Source organism: Antechinus flavipes, chromosome 4 (genome assembly GCF_016432865.1).
Source record: "Antechinus flavipes isolate AdamAnt ecotype Samford, QLD, Australia chromosome 4, AdamAnt_v2, whole genome shotgun sequence".
NCBI classification, from domain to species: domain Eukaryota; kingdom Metazoa; phylum Chordata; class Mammalia; order Dasyuromorphia; family Dasyuridae; genus Antechinus; species Antechinus flavipes.
The window spans coordinates 183439301-183463594 of NC_067401.1; the positions used below are offsets into that span (position 1 = coordinate 183439301).

The following is a 24294-nucleotide window of genomic DNA, read 5'->3' on the forward strand; positions in this document are numbered from 1 at the left end:
TTGAAAGATTCATAGTAATATAAAGTCTGATTTCATAAACTCACTCAATGCTAGACTAGAAGGGAACTTTGTGGTCATCAAGTCCTTTGGCAAGTTGTTTCACTGCTTTCTTCCTCTCTAACATGGTCTCAAAAGCATTTATAATACAGGGAAGTGGCAAGGAAAATGCTTTGTCAATATTAAAGCAGCATAGAAATCTAAGCTGCCATTTTTATTATAATCTTGTCATTATTTAGACACTTTAGTCATATTGAAGGGGTTTGGGGTTGTATCCCCAAATGATGAGGTTCAGCGCAGGGTCCCCTTGATTCCCCTAGGATTGGCACAGGGCAGAGAGTTGTGGGAAGCCCTTTGGTCAGTGCAGAGGTCCTTCATAAAGGAATTTACAAACCTGAAAAACTAGAATGGCAAAAAGTTTACTATTGGCACTGGGAAGTCAGCCTTTGCTACACATGAATAGAAAGACTGAATTCCTTGGTGGCAAAGTCCTGACAGAGGGATATAAAGTTTTTAGCAGAAAAATCTTATCTTAGCAGAGAAAGTTAATAAGGTCTTGTTAGGGAAATAGATAAAGATAAAGAGGGACTAACGCTGAAAGAGACTATCATTTCAGCGGGCAAAGGGTTGCAGCTTATGCCAAGGGGAGAGAGAGGTTCCTTTGGCATGGCATGTTAGATCCTCTGCAAGGAGTGAGCCCCAAATTGTCTCTTTTTATAATTGAAGCCTTGGCTAGAAGTTTGGGGACAGCTCTTGATGGGGGCTGGGAGCAGTTTGAGCTGGAATCAGAATAGGGAATCTTGCAATTGAATGAGTGTCTCTGAGCTAATTTCCAACTCAATAGAATTAGGAGTGGTCCTGGATTCAACCAGTCCCACCCAGATAACAGAATGAAAACCACTTTATCTTGATTCTCTGGGGCAGGTCTCTCGGGGAAGAGCTTAGCATTCCTCCCCAAAGTCAGAGAGAAAGAGAGTTTCAGGGCTCTCCTAGTCATTCCCCCCTCAAGCAGTCACCCCCAAATTCATTTCAGATAAAGGATGAAGTTCTCTTCTTCCATAATTGCTTTGAGCTGGCAAATGGTTGTAGAGATCATTTGGGGGTTCATGCCAGGAGGGGAGGTGTGAAGTCTGAAAATGGCAGCAGGGCATCTGAGTGTTTGTCCCAGTCAGTCATCCCATGTTCTCCAGGCTGAAGGGCAGTTGAAAATCCAAAGCTTGAAACCTAGAGAAAACAGATCTTAGGAGCAGATTAAAAATGGGGTGTCATCCAGGGTTGAGATGATATCTGGGAATGGGGATTTTTGCAGAAAATGCATCAGGTCCCATCTGTGAGCTCCTTTAAGAATGCTGATAGTCCACCTAACAATACTGAGTGCTCCTACTGCCCACAGAGCTCCACAGCTGAAGATAGTTAAGGAATTACTTGCTGGCAAGGGCATAGAATGCCAATCAAGAAGATAGGAGAGAAAATGCTAGGAGCAAAAAGTTCTCATCTTTAATAAAAGTGTTAAGTAGCCTTAGAGTCTAGGGTGTCATTGAGACAGAATAAGCCACTCTTTCTTTCCAGTTTTCAGGAAAGCTAATTTCTCCCAGTTGGGTGGAGTCAGGGAGCAAGGGTAGCAAGATTAAAGGTATGATGGACTCAAGAGAGTTATTAATTTATATCCATCCTTTAAAACTTAAATCAAGGGCTTTCTCTATTACATCTTCCCTGTCTAATCAACTACATTTGACTAACTATAATAGAGTTCACTGCTGTGTTATTAGGAACTGGACTAAATACTGGGGATACAGAGACGGAAATTATACAGTTCCTATTTTCAAGGAGCTTACAGGCTACCTGAGGAAATTATATGTACAGTTGAGACGTGGAAGGGATCATTGTAATGTCTTCCCCTTCTCACCTCCATAATAATTTACTCAGGACATATGCCTTGGACTACAACTTCCCTCAGATTACAAATAATTATGATATTAGGGGAGAGTGATTTTGTGGTGAGCCTTTGAAGGTCAGGCAAAGGAATATGGATGTTATTCTATATTTATTAGGGTACCATTAGGATAGAATCAGATTATCTAGCCTAGTGACCATATTTATCTAGTCCTTCCAAGCAAATTAGGAAAATGTCCAACTACATACATGTAGAGATTCATTACTTCAAAATGGCCTATTCCATACTATTACAAATAAATCTAATCTGAAGGGAAGCTGTAGCTGAAGGCAAATCTCTGATTATTTTAAACTGGTATACTTGTTGCCTCCAAAATCCTGTGTACATGCTGTTTCTTCACTTTAGCTCATATAATTTCCCTTGAGCATAGTAGTTCTCACTTCAATTCCATCTATCTAAAATCTTATTCAGCTTTTAAAATCTAGCTCAAGCCCCACCTTCTCTATGAAGCCACTCCTGACACCCACAATTTCAATGTACTTTTCATCTTTTGAATTCCCATTGCATTTATTTTTCCTACTCACATAATTAAAACAACTTTGAAACTCTTATACTGTTTTAGATATGTTGTGTCTTTTCAGAGATCCTCAAGGACAAGGGATCATCATGTCTCATACCTCTTGATCCAAATAGCACTTTTATTTAAATATATACTATTTATAAGAATGGTGATGGAAATTTTTACTCTAATCTTTTTTGGAAACTACTCCACTGTAACTGCCCTAATGCTAAACGTTGATGGAATTTTCCTATAGTCATTACAAAGAGACAGATTTTTGATGTTGGGTAAGCATTGAGTTATGACAACATTTTTTTTTTTTTTGACTCAACAGTCTTTTCACATTGGTTGCATTTATATGACCTACTTCTAATGTGTATGCTCTGATGTTTACTACGTCTGACCTCTGTCAGAAGGCTTTCCCACACTCATCATACTCATGTGGCTTCTCCCCAGTATGTATTCTCTGGAGTTGAATCAGACTAGTAATCCCACGAAAAGCATTACCACATTCATCACATTTATAAGGTCTTTTTCCAGTGTAAATTCTTTGATGTAAAGACTGATTTCTGAGTAAAAGCTTTTCCACATTGATCACATTTATAGGGTCTCTCTCCAGTGTGAATTCTTTGATGTTCTATAAGGCTTGTCTTTTGAATGAATGCTTTCCCACACACATCACATTTATAGGGTTTCTCACCCAGTATGGGTTCTCTGATGCTGAATAAGGCCACTTTGACTAAAGGCTTTCCCATATTCATTACACTGATAGCATTTTTCTTTGTGATGGATTTCTTGATGTGAAACAAGGGATGAATTGTAAACAAAGGCTTTCCCACACTCATTGCACTCATAAGGTTTCTCTCCTGTATGAACTCCTTGATATGTTGAACAAGGATTGAACAGCGACTAAAGCTTTTATTTCACTGACTATAATGATGGGGTTTGTCTCTAGCGTGGATTTTGAGGTGATGAAAAAATCTGCTTTCTGACTAACGGCTTTTCCCACATTATAATGATAATGTTTCTCTCCAGTATGAAGTCTCTAATGTTGAGTTAGGGCTGACCACTGACTAAAAGCTTTCCCACACTCATTACATTTATAGGTTTTCTCCCCTTATGGATTATTCTATGTCGAATAAGCACAATTCTCCCACAAAAAACTTTTTCCACATTCTTCACATTTGTAGGGTCTGTCTCTAGTATGGGTTCTTTGATGTTCAGTAAGTCAAAGAGTTTTGACTAAAGGTTTTCCCACACTCGTCACACTGAAAAAGTTTCTCCCCATAACAAATTCTCTTATTTTCAATAATATCTGTGCTTTTAGTGAAGTTTATTCTATTTTCATCACATTTAGATTGTTTATTCCCTGGAGGATATCCACAGGGATCATCTTCTATTTTGCCCGCCTGCTGTTCACAGATTTCTTCAGATTCATAACCTGTGGGAATTCCTTTATTAAGTTTCCCAGATGTTTCCTTGATTGTTTCCATTTCTTCATACTTTTTCAGGTTTGAGGTCAACTTTTCATATTCACTTCTGGTCTCATCATGCTGAAACTATAAAAAAAATAGAGCTAAAGACACTTTTCCCTTGTGCTGGGAAGCAAACTGCAAGGGAAGAAAAATATAGGACTATTTCATTGAACTACTGAATAGGGAAACTTCTGCCAATGCAGGTCTTGATACAATAAACTTGAACCAGATATCTATGGCTTGTCTGCATTATTTCTTTAAAATATGCAGTAGGAAGATTAATCAGAAGGTACCAGAAAGGGAACTTATTAGTTGAAGGTGATTTAAAGCTAAGGAATTGCAAGTAATTCTTTCTATACTATAAATGAAAACTAACCAGAGAGCAGGAAGGTAAGAGGTAAAGGGGAGGAGAGGAAAAAGGTTCAACTGAGATGATTTATTGTGTGATTTCCCACCTTTATGATTTAAGGAATCATGGCAGTCAAACTCATTTCATTTAATTTTTTGCATATAAAATACAAATATATTAAGGAAGACTTTTATAGTCTCTCATTTCTTAGTATTACTTCTTTTTTACTTAGTATTGATTCTGGAGATGAACTGTGAGGATTCTGAATAAGAAAAATTGTTATGAGCCAGAACTTGAAACAAGGTGATAACTCAATGGAATTGATGGAAGCAATGCTTGTGTGCTTGGGTTTGCACCTTTAAGAGTTTACACATTAGAGGTCACACATTAGAGCTCACACCTTTAAGAGAGTTTACACATTAGAGCTCATACATTGGAGTTCACAAGTACGGGAGATACACAAAGTTAACTTTTTAACTTTGTGAATTCACACCTCCCATAATCCCACTCTCAGAGGAGGAGTCAACCTTTGAGTTTACACCTCTAAGAGAGCATAAAAAGAGCTTCAGTCAGTCAGTTCTTAAGATTGCCAGGAGTTGGAGTTAAGCTAGAGGCTGAGGCTGGCAGAGCTAGAAGCAAAGGACTAGCCACAAGGGTTCTTGGAACCAAGGAAGTAGATAGGCCTTTAAGAAAACTAACCGGGCTATTTTGGAAGAGACAATAAAAGATTGGATTTTAACTCCTGGCTGTATTTGGGGTGATTATTATTAAGAATTGAAACTAAGGCTGCCTCCAGAAAACCTTCCCGAGAAACCTGCTCCCAGAGAACCATCATATATTATAAAAAAAGAAGAGAACACCACCAAAAATATTGTAGTTGATAATGGTAAACAATTACCAGTCATATGTGAAATAAAGGATGAAACAAAGTAATGCAGAGAAAACATATCTTGACTAAAGCAATGGGATTATATATTTAGGGCTGAGAGGATTTCAAGGTTAAACATGCTACTCTTCATTTTACAGATGAAGAAACTGGGGCTCAGTCTCAGTGATTTGCCTGTTAATAAAAGGTATTTAGTAGCAACACTAGGATTTGAATTCCATATGCAGTATTCTTTCCATTCTATGACCCATCAAACCAAAAAGCAGTTCAATATGATAAGAAAAAACTTTGTTTTCTTATCTTTTTTCCTTTTTGAATAGATTTTTCTTGTGTAGCATGATAAATGCAGAAATGTGTCTAGAAGAATTGTACATGTTTAACATATATTGGGTTACTTGCCATCTAGGGGAAAGGATGAGCAGAAGGGAGGGAAAAAAAATCAGATTTGCAAGGGTAAATGTTGAAAACTATGCATATACTTTAAAAATAAAAAGGTATTTTAAAAATATAAAAACCAAAACACTAGAGAAAAAATTGAAGACCATGGAAAGAATCCTAGAAGTTGGTCAATTCTGGGTAAACTAAATGGCAACCATCTCTGCAAGATTTCCACATGCAATAATCTTGTTGTCAAAGCCAAAAGCCAGATTGTATGCATAATGATATATTTATATTCTTGAGAAGAATTTGTTAAGAGTTAAAAATATATGAATTATGGACTCATTAAAAGTGTTGATGAAATTTTTCAAGCTCTGTCAGGTTCTACCATGTTGGAAAGGCCTTGAATATGGCCCTAGAAAGGAACTATGTTGGTCATCCAAGGATCAAAATAATTAAAATCAGAGAAATTGATTACCAGAAGGAATACCACTGAGTGATGATTTTTTTGAAGAGGGGTTACTCTAGCACCATGAGAGTGTTTACTAAAGGGTTACCTATTTTCACAATCTATTTTCATGATGAATATAAACACGTTAATGAAATCACAGATGTTTTTAAGTTGTGAAGACATTTTTATATGATATTTGCCCAATAACATATTAAAACATTTTTATCATTTTTTTAAAAGAAAAAACTTTGAAAGGGCAAAGTCAAAGATGATAATTATGTCATGATATGGTAGTGATGACCTGGTTGGATAGAAGATAGGAGCACTGAATTTAATGAACATTAATGAATTTAATGAACTCCAAGTCTTAAGTATGGATTAAGTCTTAAGAATGGATGAAGGAAGGAAGAATACACATCAAGGCTGAGACCTGAGGGAAAAGGAAAATAGAGAAAACCCTTTTAGCATAATAAGAAAGGGGGAACAAAATCTATTTAGAACAATAAAATCCTTCTGGGTAACTTTCCCCTCACTATTCTCCAGAGGTAAATCAATTCCTCCATTCAACAAGCATTTATTAAGCACCGGCCAAATGCTTTGTACACTGTGATAGGCATTGGGGATTCAAAAAATTCCTATTCTTTAAGAGCTAATGTTCTAATTGAGAAATGAGGGGAGAGAAAATGTGTATACATGGAAATAAATACAAAGTAAATAAACAGAAATCTCCTCAATCTCTCTCATATTGGGATTGAGGTTCTGGTGATTCATATTTGAACTGAGCTGCCACAGGCCAGAGAGAGACACTCAAAGATTGTGATGGTTTTTCTAGAGATATCACTTCCCTCAAAGATATTTCCTGTCCTTGTGTACATGCTGAGTCTTAGGGACAATTAGATTAAGTTGGGCTTGTGAGATAATCATTTTTGGAACAGAAATTAACAATTTCACATTATCCAAAATAGGGAGAAGAAAAAATAATGCTTTGTCCTTTCTCATCTTTTTTTTTTTTTTTTTCATACCATTTCCTTCACCTGGAATATTTCTTCCCTATTACCTCCATCAGAATCCCACTCATTTTCCAGGCCAAGTTCAAATGTCACTGCCTCCATAGTGTTTTCTCTGACAATGGCTATTTTCCTCTCCTCTGTGTTTTTACAGCATTTTATTTTTAAGATGGCATTCATTATATTTTTAATTGTATTACAATTTACAATATATATATATTATTTCTCATACCAGACTATAAGCTTCTTAACATCAGAAATCATGCCTTAATGATGTTTGTACTCCCCACAGTGTCTTGCATTGACCCTTAAAAAGGAATAAGCAATAAGTTGAAAACCATACTGAGAAAGAAAACCAAGAAGGCCAAGAATCTCAAGTTCATGACATATGTGGATCAATTAAAGAAAGTGAGGATTTATATCAGCAAAAGACTTAGCAGCTGTATGATCATTGACTTCAAGTAACTGAAGCATTGGCAGGTGGAAAAAGGATTGGACTTGTTCTGATTGGCCCCAGAGGGCAAAATTAAGAGCAATGAGAGGAAGTGGGAAACAGGCATTTATTCTCTTAACAATTAGCGCCATCCTCAAGTAGAATGAGTGGTTTTAGGAAGTGTTGGGTTTCTCCTCTTTAAAATCTTCAGATAAATAAAGGGTGGATGATGATCTTTTGGGTATGTTGAATCAAGGTGTCCTGTTTAGGAACCTGTTTGCCTCTGAATTTGCCCTTTCAAATCTGAAATCCTGTAACATTAAATGTCTCTTTCTCTTTCCCAAATCAAAGAGTAAAAGAACCTGAAACTGAATTTTCCTTTGGTCACTGATCTTAATGCTTTTCAAAATGTCTTGTATTTTACCATCTCAGTGAAATTATATTTCTCTTTCACAAAATTTGGTAGGGATATGTTGAGGATGAAGAGGAAAGAATAGCAATCCTTTAAAAAGTATGTGTTTGAATGTATTTTAGAGAAACAGAAAAGGCGAGGAAAGAAATTAAAGCTAAAGAGTCATGGAGCAATAGAGAAAAGAGGAGAAAGGGAAAAAGGGGAGAGAAGAAAAATGATAGGAAGAAACTGAGGAAAGAGAAGAGGAAAAAAATAGGGGAGAATATGGAAAAAATATGGGGGAAAAAAGAATTAAAGAAGAGAATTTCTCTAGCACACTCCACACAATGGTTGCCCCATACTTTCTCTACTTAAATTCCCAAATCCACATCTACCAGGACATTTCTAGAAGATGGTTGTGCCTCTTATCTTGAAGATATCTGCAGTCAAAAGCTTTTGGTTCAAATTCCACCTCTGACATTTCCTACTTTGTAACCTTGGTCAAAAATGAGGGGAGAAGGATCTCTTCCAGCTATAGGTCTATGATCCAATTTAAGATCTAAGATTAAAGTAATAAACCACAAGGTCTCACACCTTTCCTTATCTCTATTTTCACCATTTCTCTCACATTGTACACCGCTACAAGAAGATTATGCAATGTTCAATTCTGACATATGAGGTTCTTTTCAACAGTGAGGTAATTCAGACCAGTTCCAATGGTCTTATGATGAAGAGATCCATCTACACCCAGAGGGAGGACTGTAGGGACTGAGTGTGGATCGCAACATAGTATTTTCACTTTTTTTGTTATTGTTGCTTGTTTGCGGTTTGTTTTCTTTCTCATTTTTCTTCCTTTTTGATTTGATTTTTCTTGTGCAGCATGATAATTGTGGAAATGTGTATAGAAGAATTGAATATATTAACATATATTGAATTTAATATATTTAACATAGATTGAATTACTTGCCATCTAGGGAAGGGGATGGAGGAAGGGAGGGAAAAATATGGAACACAAGTTTTTTTAGAGATGAAATATTGAAAACTATCTCTGTGTGTGTTTTAAAAATATAAAGCTTTATATTTTTAAAAAACTATTTCTCTCTCCCTTTTTCTCATTCTTCCCTCCCTCTTTCACTCTTTTTCTGTCTCTCTTTCTTGTTCTATCATCATCTGTTCATTTCTTGAGTAGAACTTCACTTGAGACATGTTATTATAGTTGACTCATATGGCATTTTAAGTTTACAAAGCATTGTGCAAATATTATTTCATTTAATATTCACAACAACCCTATTATTAGGCTATTATATCCTCCATTTTATGGATGAGTAAACTGAATATGAAAAATTAAGTAATTTTCTCCAGATAATAAGGCTACAATTAGTGTCTGAGGCAGGATCTGAACTGTTAGAAATAACATTCTTGACACTGAAAATCAGATATTGTAATGCCAGAGAAACTGAGGCAGGAGAGAGATTAGAGAGTTTTTAATATTTTATTAATGGTAAAGTAAGATTGACTGGACAGGATTCTCATCTCAAATTATCCAGTGCTGAATGGGAGAATTTCTAACCTTTATGTACTTTTTGGAGACAAAGAAGCAGGAAAGAGCTGGAAAGCCCCTATCAAACTAGAAAAGGCCATAAACCAAAAAAAAAACCCAGAGACAGGATGTCTGAATACCCAGAGATAAAGATGTCAGTGAAATATCTTGGAATATTTTAGAGGGATATAATAAATTCTTGAGGACAGAAAATAATCAGGAGGGTCTACTCTCTTGTTTATCTTGCTTGGGTTAACATTTGATAATCTTAGAGTAATTGGTCCTCAGCCTTAATGGACCAGAGGGAGATTTACAGCTTAGGGGAGTAATTAGGGAGACTGAAACAAGGGAAACTTGTACAAGGAAACTGAGTCAGGACAGTTAAAGAGAACTGTGGCATAACAATATCAAGGAAAATTTATTAAAGAAAAATCTTTAAAAATTGTTTTGACGTTCCTAGCCAGAAATGGGGCCCCCCTCCTCTTGCGGAAGACAGAGTAGTGAGTACAGAAATGGGGGAACATTTATACTTACTCATGTGACATAGTTCCTCTCTTTAGAGAAGGGATTGGTTTGTTTTGTCCAGGTTATAGTCTTTCTGATACACCCACTACATGTTTCCCCCTTAATATGAATAAAACATGCCCCCCCATCATACATCCCATGTTCAAAGACAACAGGAAAACTATACTCTGGCCCAGCAGGGATCCTCAAACTATGGCCTGTGGGCCAGTTGTGGCAGCTGAGGACAATTATCCCCCTCACCCAGAGCTATGAAGTTTCTTTATTTAAAGGCCCACAAAACAAAGTTTTTGTTTTTACTCTAGTCCGGCCCTCCAACAGTCTAAGGGACAGTGAACTGGCCCTCTATTTAAAAAATTTGAGGACCCCTGCGTTGGTCAAGTCAGATCATTGACCCCAACTAGTTTGGGCTGGATGGACTATTATCTTAAATTTGTGGTTTTCTCAAAACCACAAGATTCTTTCTGATTGGCTGAATCCACCTGTGCCTTCTTACTCCCCCCTTCCCCCCAATTTCTTGTTTTTTCAAGGCTTCTATTGATTACTTAATTGTTCTATGAATATTCATCTTCCTTAATCTCTCACATTCTGAAAACTTTTTGGTTAATGGTACCCACAGTCCCAATTTCATACTACCTCAAAACTTGCAACACTCTGGAAACCCAACTTTTCTCACAGAACTCAGGTCTTTCTGAATCCTAAATTCAACATTCTATCTAATGTACCACCTGGCTTCTAGAGAAGTGAAGTAGAAGATTTGCTATGAATTCCACTGGGTAGCCCCTGGCTAATTTATTGCCATTACCAATATGCTTAAATCATTCTTTCCCTAATGACTTCTCTATGTTTATTAAGGATTCATGATTTGAAGTCATGGGACAATTAGGTGGCACAGTGAATAGAATACTGATGCTGAGTTCAAATCCTGCCTCAGACACTTACTAATTGTATGATCCTAGGCACCAATTAACACCTATTGCCTTTAAAAAAAAAAAAAAATTTGAAATCATCCATATAAATAATTTATCAAGTGCTGTGATTCTTCACTCAGAATATCCCTTTGTTGAGTCTTTATCTCCCCTCTCACCACTGCCACTAGCCTATTTTTAGATGTTCATCAATTTACAAATGGGTTTCTTCAATAGCCTTATATTTGGCATTCCTATGAACAGGCTCTACACTTAATTTCTTTTGGTCATTCCACTTCTAAAAAAATTAATGGCTCCCTACTATTTAAAGCTTTGGTTCTCAACTTCAGGTAACAACCCAAATTAGGGTCACTGAAGAGATGTATAAAAGGATCATGAAGGATTGAAGCAACCTCTAGGTATGCTCTGAAAAGAGTTTAGATTATGTCTACAGCCTTTTCTCCTTCATATACAAATTGGAAGAGGAGTTCTGGAGAACAATCAACACTCTATATCTTTTTCACCACCTTTCTCTAGACACTAATGAGCCCAACTCAAGGTGGAGCAAGAGTAACCAATTAGATAGAATCTTCTTAAAGACAGAGTCAACATTTTAATCATCTTTGTATTATCTCTCAGTACCTTGAGCAGCATTTTAGATGTAATAAGCACTAAATATTTATTTGAGTTAAATGAATGAGAGACCTGAAAATCCTTGTAAGAGTTTTTGTAAGAGAACTTGTAAGTTCTCAATGAATGCCATACTTATAGATGTGTAAATGCCATTAATGCTTACACATGGCTAGGAAAAGAAGGATAGGGAAAGGTTTGTTTTCCCTTAGACTACATCCAAACTAATAAAACTGCTGGAGAAAATTTGGGACCAGAGATGCTGGTTTCTTGAGATATTTTCTTTCCTCCTGCTTGTAATTTCTCAACTATTCCCTAAGAACAGATACAATTGGTTGAGTTCTTTTAGGCAAGAGGTAAGCTTGGCTTAAGAACTGCAAAAGATAGTGACTGGAGATTTCTCTGAGGGCCTGAGAATTAGGAGAGACTGGCAATAGTGAATGCAGATTGAGCATTAACAAGGGTATTCACAAGAATAGTGAATGCCATTGTGGGCATTCACAAATACCTTTTTTAAAAAAAGGTAAAATTCTTCTCTTTTAGGGATATGACCTAATATGGCATAGTGGATAAAAGAGTGGGCTACAACCTGAAAAAGTTGTAAACTGATGCTGAGTACTGTGAACAGAACCTGGAAAAGAAATTGTACACAGTAACAACAAGATTGTGTGAGGATCAATTATAATAGATTTACCTCTTCTCAGCAATATAGTGTTTCAAGAAAATTTCAATAGAATTTAGATAGAAAATGCCATATTTATCCAGAGAAAGAACTTTGGAGATTGAATTTGGATTGAAGCATACCATTTTCACTTTTTGTTGTTGTTTTTCTCTTTTGTTCTGATTTTTCTTTCCCAACATGACTCATATGGGATATGTTAACCTATATGATGTATAACATATCAGTTTGCTTGCTGTCTTGGGGAGTGGCTCAAGAGACAAGGTAGGAAAGAAAAAGAATTGGAAAAGAATAATCCCTCTAATGACATCTAACTTCAAGATCTTAAGAAAATTTCTCTCCTTTATTATAGTCCAGCACTCCAGACACACTGAACTCTAAATTTCTTCAAAATTGTCTGTACTAATTGGCTTTGATCATATGTTGCCTTGGCCTGTTAATTTTCATGTTATGTTTCCTCTTTCAAATTAGATTGTAAATTCCTCAATTAATTTCCTTAAGAAAGTCATTGTTCCAGGCACTAGAGATAAAAAAGAAAAAAGATATTATTGCCTTTTAGGAGCTTACAATCACAGCTTAATACTCATATTGTCCATGGTGCTAAACAAAGAGCAGGCATTAAATAATGAATGAATGATTTAATGAATGAAGAGAAAGAGGAGAGGAAGATCATCCAGCTAAGTGGTATGGGAGAGGCAATAGAACAAGAAAAGAGCTACAGTGAGGCAGAAATAGCACTAGATGAAGAGCTGGAAGACCTGGCTTCTACAAAAGAGATCAATTTCTAAACTGCCTTTAGGTTCTGGGATTGTATGGGCCATTGTTTTGGAAGTAGAAGAAATAATGGTTTGTTGGGGTCTCCAGCTAGTGCAGACCTGCTGACACCAGCTGGAGTCTGAGCACTTAGCCACAATTATTGGCGCCTCTACAACCTTCGGAAGACAGAAGTCTCTGGATACAACAGAGCAGTTCTGACACCACTGATGCAGTTAGAGAAGTTTTATTGCTTGGTTACATCATCTTGTCTTTCCCTCTGCTTCCTCTCTTTTCCTCTGCTGTCCTGTTCTTATATCCCTCTCACCTGGCCCTGCCAACATGCCCCAACAACAAGTATGTGTTTAGCTTGTGTATCCAGGAGCCCAACTCCTGAGACAGTGGGGGCAATCTCTATTTGGTGCATGCTCGATGTCTGTCCTGCCATGTCTGGAGCTGTAGCCAATGAAACAGAACTCACACCCGAGGCCTCAACATCCATTCCCAAGAGTGAGCTGACTGAGATCCAACCAGCCAAAGACCACAAGGATCAGGTTTGCACAAGACTTGTTGCCTAGGCAAATGGGGCATTATGTGCAAGGTACATAGCATTCTTGTTGCTAGGTACTCTAGCAATGGTTCTGCTTCATTGTTGCTAATCATATGAGATATAGAGTAAAGGAATAGTTTAGAATGGTATTAGAAGTACTGTTAAGCAACAACTCCTCCCAACCCACCCCCTTCTCACCACTGCTTTCTTATCTCATCTCTCCAATTGTAATTGGTTCTCCTGTACTGAATACCATCAGTTAAGAATAGCTGGAGCAATACAAAAATAGAACTTCAACTTTTCATGGCTTTTGAATTTCTACACTGAAGCAACAGGACCCCTTCCCTGCTTGTTTTCTCCATGGTAACTGCATTTGCTTAGAGCTGAAAAGTAGAGGTAGCAAATACTCAGTTTAGAAAGAAAACCATGGAGAGGAAAGGGACCGTTCACATTAGCACTTTGCCATAATACATCTAGTATAAATTTTGAGTGCACCAAAGTATATAGACAGCTTTTTTGGGTGATAACTGCAAATACACACCCCTGTTGATCCACAAAATGAACAAAAATTCTCACACATCTCCCACTTCCCACCCACTGCTGTTCTGGCTCATCAAGTTCTCTCTCCAAAACCTCCAGCATAGTCACTGCCTCCTCTCCACTCTGTGGATGATGTTCCCACACCTAGGTCTGAAGCTCTTCAGGTAAAATGGTTAGAAATTGCTCCAGTACCAGAAACTCCAAGATTTTCTCCTTCGTGTGTATCTCTAGTCTTAGCCACTGGTGGCAGAGCTCCCTGAGTCTGCTCAGAGCCTCTCAAGGCCCTGAGGTCTCTTGGTAGCAAAACTGCCAGAATAACTGTCGGAAACATTCTCTAGTATTGTAGTGCTGGAGAAACTGACGCAGGAGAGAGATTAGAGAGTTTTTAATGTTTTATTAATTGGAGAGCATAATTGACTGGACAGGACTCTTGTCTCAAAGTGTCCAGTGATGAATGGGAGAATCCCAAGTCCTTAAATACCTTTTACAAACAAAGAAGGGGGCAAAAATGGGAAACTTCTTCACAGACCCATTTGGTTCTGCCAGGATGGGGGAAGGCTATAAGTTCTTACTAAAAGCCAGAGTCAGGCTTATATTTCAAAGAGATCATAAAGAAGGGAAAGGGATCTGTATGTGCACGAATGTTTGTGGCAGCCCTCTCTGTAGTGGCCAGAAACTGGAAACTGAGGGATCCCCATCAACTGGAGAATGGCTAAATAAATTGTGGTATATGAATATTATGGAATATTATTGTTCAGTAAGAAATGACCAACAGGATGATTTCAGAAAGGCCTGGAGAGACTTACACGAACTGATGCTGAGTGAAATGGTAGGACCAGGAGATCATTATATACTTCAACATTATATACTTCAACAATATTATATGATGATCAATTATGATGGACCTGGCCATCTTCAGCAATGAGATGAACCAAATCAGTTCCAATGGAACAGTAATGAACTGAACCAGCTACACCCAGGGAAAGAACTCTGGGAGATGACTAAGAACCATTACATTGAATTTGCCTGCCCGCATTTTGGATTTCCTTCACAGGCGAATTGTACAATATTTCAGAGTCCGATTCTTTTTGTACAGCAAAATAACAGTTTGGTCATGTATACTTATTGTGTATCTAATTTATACTTTAATATATTTAACATCTACTGGTCATCCTGCCATCTGGGGAGGGGATGGGGGGAAGAAGGGGAAAAATTGGAACAAAAGGTTTGGCAATTGTCAATGCTATAAAATTACCCATGCATATAACTTGTAAATAAAAAGCTATTTAAAAATAAATAAATAAATATTTGTACTGAAGAGGAAAAAAACAAAAAAAACCCAAAAAACTAAAAGCCAGAGTCAGGCCGTCTGAATAAACAGAAGTAAAGATGTCAATGAGGTATCTGGGATAGTCTTATCTAGTGTCATAAATTCTTGAGGGCAGAAGGAGCCAGGAGTCAGGAAGTCTGAACTCCCCCTTATCTTGAGTCCCACATTAGCAATTTACAACCTTAGAGCAAATGATCCTCAGTCTTAATGGACCAGAAGGGGGTTTTACAACTAAGGGGATGAGGCAGAACAGTTAAGGAAACTGAGATAGAACAATTCAGGGAAACTCAGTCAGGACTAGTGCAGGAAAACTAGTACAGGGAAACTGAGTCAGGACAGTTAAAGAGAACTGTGGCACAACAGTACAGAGATGATGCTTTGGCAGTGTGAAATCTTGCCTGAAATTCTAATCCTCATCCTCAATTTTCATTTTCAAAATTCTCTCCTGGTCTTATGGAGTTCTCAGTGTCCCAGGGATTTGCCATCCTAGAGCTGAAGAACACTGAAGTGCCCCTAGTCAGTTACAATGTTTGTGTTGATTCATTCATTTATGAGTAGTGATACAAATATTGACAGATTTAAACATCAGCTAATGAACATCATTTCACTGAAGAAAGTTCTAAAAATCTGAAATAGTCATGAGTAAAAGATTTTAAAGGGAAAATATTTCTTTTTAAAGAATAAAAAAGAGAAAATTAAAGAGAGAAAAGTTAGTGAAATTACTCAAGGGGGAATTCCCTTAATTGGAGATTTAATGTCTCCAATCACTCCACAATCCCTTTCAGTTTTATAAATCTCAATTTTTGAACCAGAGTGGGGAAGTCCCTGCCTGTTCAAGCCCTCTGGGAGATGGAGATCAGTGGTCCATGCTGGATGTTTTCAGTGTAGAAAAGTTGGACATTTGAGAGCTCATTGTAGATATGGAGATAGAATGAGAAGACGGGGTGAGAAAAAATCCAAAACCCTATGTCCAAAATGCAACTGAGGTTTTCACTGGGCTTCTGAATGTAGATTGACCCAAGGAAATGAGAGGTGGAGCCCAGCCCCAAGGTATCAATCAAAAGACAGGTGGGGCATGATGGCAGCTGAGGTTACACCCAGTGAGTGTTTGGAAGGGGAGTACTCTGATGTGATTAATCAGCTTAAAAGTAATCACATGGCACAAAGAGGTTACATAATCAACCAACAGAAAAGCAATGAGATAGCATCAAGGTATTACAGTTGGGGAGAATACAGACAAATTAACCCAACAGGGCAGTATCCAGTGTAAACAGCTCTAAAGCAATTGCCAGATGATGAGAAGAGATTTAGAAAGTAGTAAATAGAAGGGAATTAGATAGGTTAACTGCTTGGGAGAAAGAGTTTGCTTATATTCCTACAGATAGAGAAGGAAACAGATGGAGAAGGAATTAGATAGGTGCCAATGAGCTGTATCTGCCTTGTCCATCAGAGAGAAACAGGAAAAGAGAAAAATCTAGAAACAAAGGAGAAGACCTAAGAACAAAATCTTCAGGAATCATTGGATTCCCTAACACAAGATGAGATTCTTTTAGTTCTTGAAAACCAGCAGGAATCATTGGATTCCTTGAGATGAAAAATTGTTGATGAGACTATTGCAGTACTTCAAAGCTTACAATGTGCCTTTGGATTCCTGGCACATGAACTAATGGACAATGGATTCCTTTGGGACTATTTCTAGGACTTATGAACATGTATAAATTCTCATGTTGATTCATGTTATTTGTTACATTACTACTAGCCTGTGTTATATTGCTATATGCTTATGTAATTATGTATAATGCCTCCCATATTGATGGATTGATGGATTACCTGTTTCAAATGAGCCCTTTGAGAAACCCACTAATCTGATTTGATTTCCTATTTCCTTTGGTGTTTTCATCTCCCTTCCTGAGAAATCAGCAAGGGTGTGACCATCTCCTTTTTATGGTGTTTTCACTTCTTTTTTGAGCAGTCAGGGAAGGTGTGATCACCTTCTTTTTATGGTGTTTTCTGTGGTGATCTTCTGGGAGAGGTGCAGGTTTCCCGGGGGAGGTTTTCTTGGAGGCAGCCTTAGTATCAGTTCAGATCAATAATTACTCCAAAATGCAGCCAGCTGGTAAAAATGCAAACTTTTGTTTCCTCCTTTCAAAATAGCCTGGTTAGTTGAGGCCTCTCTCTCTGCTTGGTTCCAAGAGCTCCCTCCGAATGTCTCCAAATCCCAAGGTTTTGTCCTTCAGCCTCTGCCTCTGCTTTCTTCAGCCTCCAGAGCCAGCACAAAGATGGAATGAATCTCTTGTCTCCTTCACTTGGGGCTCGGCTAGCTTTCTGGTGAGTCTTTCAGACCAGCTTGGTCTCAGTGGGGGAAGTGCAGGAGTCTAGCCACCACAGTGGTGTGAGATGAAGATGAATCTGGTTGTGCCTCTGAGAGAGCCTTCTCAATCTTCACTGAGTTCTCGACTCGTAGCTTCTTCCTCTGAAAACTCTTCTTCTGCCACCAGCCAGCCAAGTGGAAAATATCCTCATGAATCACTCTTCACTGGCTTATATGACTCTCCAGAGAGAATGGGATTATGGGTTTTCTCCCATAGTGCTCTCTGGCCCCAAGAGCTTCAAGAGAGGTGTGAATTCACAAAGTTACAGTTAACTTTGTGAACTCCCATACTTGTGAACTCCAATGAGTAAAGGTGTGAACACAAGCATTATATCAATTAGTTCTACTTAGTATCTTGTTTCAGGTTCTGGCCCAAAATATCTTCTTGTAAGATCAGATCAATAATCTATCAATTCTAATGAGTTAGCAGTTTGTAAAGATTCCAACAGTTTTCACTTCTTTTGGCGGGGTTCTCACCTCCTTGAGAAGTCAGGGAGGTCATGACCACTACCTATGTTCTAAATCAAAAGAAAGAGGGAGATGTTAGAATCCTAGTGTTAACTCAATGGAATAAAGAGTGATCATATAGGAGAACCAGGAGAGAGCAATGTCACAAAAACCAAGTGCTTTGAAGCACTGTCAGATGTTTCAAAAAGGTCAAAAGAATGAAGATCTGGGAATTAATGCTTAATACTTGCTTTTCATTTATTCAGTCTAGGACAGTACCAACAAAAATTTGAAAGCAAGATTGGTGGAAACACCAGAGTTGAAGGCATCATCATCCTTCAAATCACTGAAGTTTACAGTCACAGAGTCATATCTCCTCTCCTTACCCTTACATTCAGTCAACTGACAAACCTTGTTTATTCTACCACTACATTTCTTATATATGTTCCCCTCCCTCCATTTACATAAAATAATGTGCTAATTCTGTTCCTGATCACCTCTAGTTTGCTCTATTGATTGAAATAGTCTCCTACTTGATCAGTCTTCCTGCTTCTAGCCTCCCTTTCTGATCTGCTTTTTAGCTGCAAAATACCTAATACTTCAAAAATTAAAAAAAAAAAAAAGCCTACTGCTAGCTGGTCTAATTCTTATTCTTTTTGAACTTTAGAATTGATTGTATGAATGAGAACATTGGCACAGGACCCTGTGCCATGACATGCCCTCATGAGAGAAGGTGCTGTGTTCTATGAGCAAAGCAGAATTGAATTAGCTCAGATGAAATGTTAGATGCACAAAATTAGAGAAGCTACCCCTAGACTATTTGTGTCCAACCTGTGGCAGAGCACTCCAAGCTCATATTGATCTGATCAGATGGCAGAGCACTCCAAGCTCATATTGATCTGATCAGATTGGACACACTATAACTTGACCCTAACATAGTGATGCCATTTTGATCCTCTTCTAGAATGAAGGACCACAACCTTCTGGGGTTGGTGAGGCACCATTTTTTTAGGAGTTTGGCAGTTAAGATATATCATAAGATAAGGAGAGTTAAGCTGTTCTGGGGGAAGGTTGAATTTTTATGAATTATGGGGAGATTTGGATAGTTCTGTTGGCCCAGGAAAGGAGTTCAGATGCATGACAGAAATTAATTATGGAGTAAGATCCCTAAATCCCTGAAAGATAAGAGATAGAGTATAATTTGGAAGGATTAGTTTTGATTACTTATTAAATAACATAGACTTTCTTGGAGGATAAAGGATTTGGGGGAAGTTTATTTACAATAAATAGACTGAAGATTCCAGAAGGCGCAGTAGAAAAGAAGTCAAAGTTGTAAGTTGGGGTAGATTTTACTTGAAAAGGGACAGGACTGAACTGGATAGGAAAGAGAAAATTAGAGAAGGTGCCTATTTTGAATTGGGGCAATACAAGATTGCCAAGCAGAGAAAAAAAATAAAGAGGCCTATTATATATGGAAGATTGTTAATGTAGAATAGGCAGAAGGAGCTGTTGAAGATTATTGGAAGTTCAGATGCTGAGGAAATGAGTTTTTTAATAAGTAAAGGACAAGATAGCTAACATCGAATCTCTGTTCCTGGGCCAGCTCTCCTGGAAACATGTCTGTGAATCAATCCCCTTATTCAGTTCAGTTAAACTCAACAAATATTGAGTGCTGAGAAAATACAAAGACCTGTGTCTTCCTTATCAACTGTAAGATTTCTGCATGCCCCTTTAGTTATTACTGACATAGTATCTAGAGGCATTTTACTTTTCGTTCCATATGAACTTAAGAGACATAATGGTTGAGATTATTTTTATGAATAATTCTATGTAATTCTATAAAAATCTTGTCCCATTTTCTTCCCCTTCCCTATTGTTCTGCTGGTGCTGAATTTCAGAAATCTGATTAAGACAAAGTGTCTGAGAAGCACGTGATAGAAATGAAGATGATGATGATCAGCATCATCATCATAGTTTAAGATTTGCAAAGCACTTCACACATTTATCTCATTTGACTTTCATAATAAACCTGAGAGGTAAATTCTATTAATAATTTTATCAATATTAATATTTTTAGATAAATAATTTTGCACATAAGGAAACTGATACTGAGAGAGGTTAAACCCAAATGAATGGATTAATATTGATTGAAATATAATAGGGATTCAATAAATCATATCTCTCAGCATTCTGCATAGGCTATCCCTCAGACTAGTCTCATCTTTTTCACCTCCTTCAATGCTCAACTTAAGTATTATCTCCTACAACAAAGATATACTTAATTCTCCTAGTTTTTAGTGTTCCTTCCCTCCTCAAATTGTCTTACTTTTATTTATGTGTATCTCTTAAATTCTCTCTTTTCTTAATCAGTAGAATGTGAGCTCCCTTGATGGCAGGGACTATTTTCATTTTTGCTTTTGTCTTCCTCATTCATTGTTTTTAAGAAGAGTTACAGTGTACTAACAAAATAAAACTAATGGATTTGTATTTGTATGAAAAAAAAAAAAAAAAGAAGAAGAAGAGTTACAGTGGATGTTCCCTAGGAATTTGAATTTGAACAAACTTGTGAAACTGAGAACAGGTTAGAAGAGCTTCAAGAAACCCCCCACAACAAAAGGAAGGGGGAAATCCCCTTCCCAGGAGAAAGTTTCCAGGAAAATCAGAAAGATCATTCATAAAAAAACTTTCAATGGGAGGAGAGAAAGACCATAAATGTGATGAATGTGGGAAATTCTTTATTAAGAGCTCTAATCTTATTAGACATCAAAGAATCCATACTGGGGAGAAATCTCATAAATTTGATGAATGTGGGAAAGTCATTAGTGTGAGTTCCAATTTGATTCTTCCTTACAGAATCCACACATTAGATAGACCTTACAAATGTGATGAATGCAATAAATCCTTCCATTGGAGTTCAGACCTTATTAAACATCAAAAAATCCACAAGGGGAAAAAAACCTTATGAATGTAATGATTGTAGGAAAGCTTTCAAAGAATCCACACTAGGGAGAAGCCCTACAATTGCATTTAGTGTGGGAAAGCTTTCAATCAAAGCTTGCTCCTTATTAAACATCAGAGAGTTCACACTGGGGAGAAGCCCATTGTAATGTATGTGGGAAAAGTGTATGTGGGAAAAGCTTTAGTCAAATCTTATATCACATTTGAGACTCCATACAAGAGAAAAACCTTATGAATGTAATGAGTGTGGAAAAGCTTTTAGTGAGAGTTCACATCTCATTAAACATCACAGAACTCACACAGGAGAAAAACTTTATCAGTGTACCAAATGTGGAAAAAGGTTTAGTCAAAATGAAGGTCTAATTTCACATCAGAAAATGTGATGAATGTGAGAAAAACTTCCAAAATAGTTCAAACCTTTCTAGACATAAGAAAATTCACATTAGAAGAGAGAAACCTTATAAAACAAATAATTATGAGTAAAACTGTATAGCCTTCAGAGAATAGACACTTTAGGAGAAGCACCATAATTGCAATGCAACATATTTGAAGTGTTTTGATTGTTATCTTTTCCCTTAAAACATTAGGGTCTTGGTTAAAGTCCCAAATAGAACTTTTTTTAAAGCACTTAAATACTAACACTTAATACTCATGTCACTAAAATTCTTTTTAAAAGCTTTTGATGGCCAAGGAACTAATCATGTGTTCCAAGAATTGCCACTAAATAGGATTCAAAAGTTAATCACTCTGGAAAAAATTTGGAACTCTGCCTTCCAAATTACCTTTAATTTAGCCATATTACTGTATCATTAAAAAATCAAAGAAAGAGGAAAAGGACTCAAATGTACAAAAACATCTGTACTACACTTATCAATTGGCGACTGCCTGAAGAAATTATGCTACACGAGTGTTACAAAATCATGTCATGAGAAATAATGAAAATTCAGTTTCAGTGAAATCTGGAAACTTCTTTATGAACTGATGCAAAACGAAACAAGGAAACAAGGAAAACAATTTATTCAATAACAGTATTCAATAAGAATTGTTAAAAACAACTTTGAAAGCTTTACAACTGATTCCAGAAGACTAATAATGAAGCATATTGCCCACCTCCTAACAGAATAAAGGCGCAGGATGCAGAATGAGACATGTTTTAGACATGGCCAACAAGGGAAATTGTTTTGCTTGACTATATTTGCTAAGTTTTTTTGCTTTTTTTTTTTGTCTCCCCTCACCCTCAGTTGTGGGGAAATAGAAAGGAGAGAAAATGACTTGTTAATTGAAAAAAAAAATTAACTTGGAAAGAATTAGCCTGGGGTCTGGAAAAACTTGGCAATTTTGTCATTCATCTGTGTCTAAGTATTCATTTCTTACAGGGTTAATCTTTTTATTTTTTATTTTTCCTGAAGCAATTGGGGTTAAGTGACTTGCCCAGAGTCACACAGCCAGAAAGTGTTAAATGTCTGAGGTGGGAGTTGATCCAGTTCTCCTGACTTCAGGGCTGGGCACTATATTCAAGCTCCCAAGATTAATCTTTTTAAACAATGTCCTTTTTTATATTTATGTTCTCAATTTTTTTGTCCTGGTCTGACCTAGGAATTATTGAAAGCACTTTCTTTTTACTTTGATCAAAAAAGGTTTTAAAAGCCATCAGGGTGGTGCATACCTGTTATTAATCCTTGCTAATGGATTAGTCTGAGGCTGTTGATTTTCTCAAGTTCAGGAATTTTGAACTGCATAGAATTAAATGAGCATTATTTTGGTGAAATATCAGGAATACAGTGTAGAAAGGGTATTAGAAGATAAGATATCTTCCTGGTTTTGTTCAGAACCTATTTCCATTTCTAGCTTCCAAATCTTAAACAAACAAACAAACAAAACAAAACAGTTGATCTGGAGAAGGGATAAGCAAGAAAAATAAATAGGCATTGGCTCCTTCAAATGAGTAGAAAGACTAGACCCAAAAGATTAGAACTCTTTGTTCTGGAAAAAACAAAAAAATGTGTCAATCAAATTGTTGAGGTGTGAGAATTGAGGGCTGAGAGATCCCCTCTGATTAATTCTTTGCAAACCTGATGTTTGTGGCAAAAGGAGATTTATTTGCATTAAGACAGTACCTAAGAAGATAACTTTCTTAGCAAAATTCTATTAGGATTTTTACATTGAGAAAGACCCAAGGCTAAGATCAGAAGGGCATTAGCAAAGATTCAGGCTTCAGAATTGTTTTTTATTATCTTTCTGGGGTTTGAGGCTGAGGTGATTAAGGGCTAATTTTAAATGCAATAGAGGGTGGTGATTATGCCCCAGACCAAGATCTCCAATTGAATGAGATTACTTATCTGGCCATTACCCTTATGGACAGAAAGGTGGACCTCTTTCAGAGGCTGGGAAGGTTTGAGACTCCAGATCACCCTTCCCCCAAAGATTCCTTTCTGACCCCTCCCCCAAATATTAAAGGGGACACAATTTACATCAGGGCACCCACAAGATTAAAGGGGACACAGTTTACATCAAAAACTATTCAAATAATCTATATTGTGAATAAGAATGAATGTGACTCTATTCACAACCTAGAGTTATGTATTTAAAACTAAAAAGAAGTCCTCCAACCATGAAAGAATTAAGTGTAGAATAAATAAAAAAAGAATCATAGTAATAAAAATTTTAAATGTTTTCTTTCAAAGAAGTTTGATACCTGCAAATGTAAACAACTTCAAAAACAGTGTAGATATATTTTAATATATTACATCTAAAATATCAAAATGTATGCCTGGGGCATGTAAACCCTTTTAAGGATATGTATTCAATAGGATAGCCATCCCACAGCATATCCTATTTTCACTGTCAGAGATTAGACTTGACTAAATGGATTAAACTAGAAGAACAATTTATTTTGGCAAAGACAAATTGTATTATGCAAGCAGTATCCAGATTTACTGCAGACTTTACAATTTATTTGTGAAATAACCCGTTTTCCCCTTATTTTGACCCTGGGATTCTGTTGATGTCCTAGGATCCTTTCTCAGTTCTTCAAACACTTATTAAGCTAGTACTCTTTCCATTGGAGTAAGTGCTCGATGGTTTGTCAATGCCCTTTCTAAAGGCATTTTGAAATAATTCTTCAAAAAAGAAGCAGCTAAATCACATATAAGTGTCAATCCTGATAACAAGTAACTTAATAGGCACAGCAGCTCTGCAACTGCTGTTAACTCTTAAAGAAAAAAAAACAAAAAACAAAGAGTTCAC

The 24294-nt window shown here is 37.0% G+C and overlaps 1 pseudogene; it reads right to left on the reverse strand.

Moving 5' to 3' along the window:
* Positions 1–1101: 1101 nt before the first annotated feature.
* The window catches only part of LOC127561418 (zinc finger and SCAN domain-containing protein 12-like), a 34096-nt pseudogene continuing 10903 nt past the window's right edge, over positions 1102–24294 (reverse strand).